Raw genomic sequence first — 4,765 nt, 5'->3', positions numbered from 1 at the left:
ACACACACACACACACACACACACACACACACACACACACATACATGCATGCATATTAAAGATATTGGTAACGATGTCAAATACTTTGTATTATTTATGCATTTATTTTGGTTGGTCACCTATTTTATTCTTATATCATATCTATCAGAAATTGATTTTTGCCTTTATTGGCTAAGCTTCTGTTCTGAAACTTGGTTTTATAAAAGTTTTGAAAATTATTACTGTTTCAGTCCAATAAATGAAAATACTTCATAGTTGAGTAATTAATATAAGGAAAAGAATTTACCATGAATTTATGCAATTATTGAAATTTGATGAACTATGAAAGTGGTATTATGAAGAAATAGGCTTAAAATATTTGTCAATATAATGCTGTTAAATTTCTTGCCGTTCAGATGTATGTAAAATAATTTCCATTAGAGAAATTGTTTGAAGAATATTGGCAGCATAAGCATTGACTTTGTAAATTGGAATCTAGAAACAGGATTTAGCAAACTTATGATAATTCAAATCTTTTCATACCACTAGAAATTGAAATTCAATATGTTTATGTATTTACTCATAAATTGAAATATTAAGCATCAAAATGTTTTTCTAATAAGTGGGAAAGATAAAGATAATAGTCTGAAAAATTTAATATCATAAAAAAATATTATCTCTTAATTGAACTAAAAATATATTTCTTCATTGATACTCAACCACTTATATACTAAAATTATAAATTTAGAAAAATTTGTAATTTTCAATATCTGTCTCAGCTGAAAGCATTAATTCCTTGCTTTAAATTACAGTTAATTCTAATATTATATATCATTGAGGTAGAGACAATATTGTCTAGCAATGTTATTTGTTGGAGTGTTAGTATAAACATGTGGTTTTTAGCAGGTAATCTCTATCAGGAATATTGAATGGTATTCTAGTTATGAGGAAGGTAGGTAATAAAGTTTCAGCTAATTTTACTTAGTTACATGTTTCTTAAAGTACAAATATCTTACACCAAATATAACAGTGATTAAAATATTTTCATACGATTTATTATGATGTTTTGTTTATTATTTATTTTGTAACTCTATTTGAATTAACTTTGAAATAACTTTTAACATTGAACAGATACGTCTGTTTATTACTACAATTTTCCCCAGTTGTCTATAAGTGAATAAAACTAAATAGTTCTCTGGAGAAATTGTTCATGAGAATTTTTGGCTTGTAGATTGTTTTAGGGTTTCAGTATTTATATCATTTGAGTTATTACCATACTGACAAAGAGGTCTTTTTCCATGTAAGTATTATTGGCGAAGTAATTAAGGCCAATTATATTTTGTATGTCAATGTATGAAGTCTCTGTATGTTCCACAATTTTAGGGAAAACAATATATTGTCATGATAAAATGTTTGAACTTTTAAAATACTCTGTTTTGTCAAAAATATGTTCCAGTATATTTCTGGTCTCTGCAACCTTTAAAACAAGGTTTTTGTTCCTTATTACATCAGCATGGAAAAGAAACGTGTTGTCATTGAAAGATATATACATACATACAGATACAATAAATATAAAACACATACATACCTTCTAATAATGCACACGTGCACAAATATTCAGACAGTACATACTTACACACAAGACTGTGTGTGTGTGCGTGTGCGTGTGTGTGTGTGTGTTTTATATAAATGCCAGTCAAATTCTGACATCAATTATAGTTGCTTTAATCGATTACATCCCCTCCCATGACTAGACTTTGGTCACTGTGAAAAATTATTATTAATCAAGAAAGAAAGCATCTGCCATCTACTTTTCCTCCAATATCATTCTTTGTAATGTTAAATTTGAAAAAAAAAATCAATACTTTCAGGTACAGCAAAAGCTTTCTATCATTTTATAAAAGAATCAACTCATCAACAAACATATCCACCTGCATTTCCTGTTTCTCTACTGTCGCCTCCTCACTCCTCTGGTAATTAGGGATAATTTTTTCTCATTAAGGGATGAATAATCTCCCTTCAAATATTGACAATACATTTCTTTTTATTATTATTATTATTATTATTATTATTATTTACGTTTGGTCTTTACGGGTGCCTGGCAGTTGTGTGTTCATGCTAATACAAGGTTTTGGATTTTAAGAAAAATAAGAAAAGAATTTAACTTTAACAGTTATTCTGAAGATTCCTTAGGCTCTGTTATAAACTAAAACATTTCAAAGGATGGTCTCCCTTCTTATGTAAAGGAGTTAACAATTTGTATATTTGTTTGAATCCATAAGACCTTTTCAATTTCCTTTTTGCTTATCCTTTCTCGCATAGATGTAAGAATTGTTGGTTTTGCAAGCTATTTTTATATTTACGCTATTGTCCTTGAACTGTTACAATTCCAGTAACATTTTTTAATTAAAAAAAACATGTTTCTGCAGCTGGAATACTTTGGACAATTCTTCTATAATCAAAAGGTTAATGTAGCTTTCTTGTGATCCCCATTTTCAGCTTGAAAAATGAGGTATCATTGTATGCCATTATTTATAAACAATCAAAATTGCCCTACTCTGGAATAACTATATGAGGTTGTTCCTTCATTGCTTTCTTTACTGTTTTTACTTGTTTAATATACTCAATTTTTTTCCTGTTTTAGAATGGAACTTAACTCATGAATATAACTCAAATCTGGTTTTCTTTGTGTGACTAAGTAATTTAGTTGACTTATCAGTGGCCTAATATCTGTAATCTTTATAGTTGATATTCTGTCCTCTAGGGTCGTTATTTTCCTTTGAAATAGATTTCAATTTCTTTACATATTTGTCCTGTCCAAATTTAACATTACTCTTCATTCTTTTTAATATTTTAATCCAGTATACTAAAATTCTGTTACTTCTTTAATTTTAATTAAAGCACAGTCAACAACATGAATAGCAATGATATTAAGCAATTTCAACAGTACCATGTAAATATTGCCTGATCATATTTTGAGATGACTGCTTTTAACTTCACTGATTCCTCTCTAATCATTAGATACCAAGCTCTTGAATTATCAGTTAAGCCATATAAACATTTTAAGTTTCCATCTGTAACCTGGAAGTACATTGGTTTCCTGAGGAGGATCTAAGCAAACTAATCATCTAATTTCTTGTTCTGTAAAAATGCAGTCTTGATATCCATTGATTTGCAACCCAGCCATGAGATGCCATGATTACTCATGTTATACTATACATAGGCTCACTTTTGAATGTGCAGAAGAAGTAATTTTTAGTATTTACCCCAAAAGTCTCCTGTCACAAGCGTAGCTTTACAAGTTTGTTTATCACTTGACATTTTATTTGTATAAATCCATCTTGTGGATATCTTGGGTTAACCTTGATAAGGTTCCTGCATATAAAATTGGTTCTCAATTCGACTTGGAAGTTACCTTTTCTTTGCTTTATCCAAGTCAGTATTTGAGGAGGAAGAAACCATTTTCTTTTATCTAAGAAGTGCTTCTTTTCTTTGTTTATCTTCTTTAGCTCACCATTCAGGTACTCCAAGCTCAAAATCCAACCAAAATGGCTCACCTTATGCCACATTCACTAAACATTTATTTTTACCTGTTGCTTTACCTCCCCTACTCATTATATTCAATCTTCTCCATTGCAGATCCTCATCAATAGTCTGTACTGGTTTGAGAAACATAATCATTTTTGGAAATTTTTTTATTTAGGTGGCCTATTTCTTGTTCTCATTATTTGCTGTTTTTCAACATGTTCAGGTATTTGGTATTTTCAGTTTGAAATCCATATAACTCTCCTCATAAATAGATTTTCTGGAAATATCATTATATCCATTTAAGGGGTAACAAGATCACTATTCTTATCTTCTGAAGACCTTTCATATGCTTCAGGATAGTACCAAATGAGATGGATGCACTCTTACATATGTACCACCATGTTTAGCAAGCAGTTGTTTATGCTGTCAACCTATGACAGTTCCTAGATCAAGCTATCTATCACACTCATATATTTTATAAAGAAACATCACCATTTTGTAGACTGTTCCATACTTTTCCTAAATTGGTGGTAAAAGCATGTCTTAATTTCTTTGAAGACTCACCCTCTATGAACACCATTTTAGCAGCGTGCTCACCATGCAAGTTATATGCTACAATTTTATTAGTGGATATACCTTGTAATGCAGTAAGTTTAACATTTAGAAAGGAAGGTAGATTAATATTTCTTCCAAAAACAAGTTTATTTGGGCTGTACCCATGAACATTGTGAAAGGCGTTTTTGGCACTTTCAGCTCATGCTACTGTCACTTCAAAGCTACAGCTTGTTTTTTCAGTTGTTTTCTTCCCATGAATCCTGGTGTTGATCGGATGTTATGACCTACAGTCACATTGTATTATTTGTTCCTTTCTTATGGGCAGAATTGGCATAGCTGAAATATAGTGAACTGGATTACAAGCATAATGAAAGTTATTGTTTGTTTAAAAGTGAAGTGGGGGAGAGTACAATCTGCATGGGTTTGCATAAAAGTACTTTCTGTTCTTAAGAAGAATCATAAACTATATATATATTCTTTCATTGTATAAAAGGGGTTAATATGATTTTGCCCAGAAATCATGTTTTCAAAATTTTGAATTCCCCCCCGTACCTTAATTTCTAATTTTTTTTTTTATCCTCATTGAAAAATACAAAAATTACGAATCTGGGAAATATATACTCTTTTACTTGTTTCAGCAATTTGACTGTGGCCATGATTGAGCACCGCCTTTAGTCGAGCAAATCGACCCCAGGACTTATTC

The 4,765-nt window shown here is 30.5% G+C and overlaps 2 long non-coding RNA genes across 4 annotated transcripts in view; one reads left to right on the top strand and one right to left on the bottom strand.

Moving 5' to 3' along the window:
• The window catches only part of LOC106868233 (uncharacterized), a 274,184-nt gene that overhangs the window by 58,016 nt on the left and 211,403 nt on the right, over positions 1–4,765 (top strand). The window lies entirely within an intron of this gene.
• The window catches only part of LOC128250363 (uncharacterized), a 47,181-nt gene that overhangs the window by 2,606 nt on the left and 39,810 nt on the right, over positions 1–4,765 (bottom strand). The window lies entirely within an intron of this gene.

The sequence above is a fragment of the Octopus bimaculoides genome, chromosome 20, assembly GCF_001194135.2.
Source record: "Octopus bimaculoides isolate UCB-OBI-ISO-001 chromosome 20, ASM119413v2, whole genome shotgun sequence".
NCBI classification, from domain to species: domain Eukaryota; kingdom Metazoa; phylum Mollusca; class Cephalopoda; order Octopoda; family Octopodidae; genus Octopus; species Octopus bimaculoides.
Note: the sequence above shows the minus strand (reverse complement) of the source record. Positions and strands in the feature narration are given on the sequence as shown.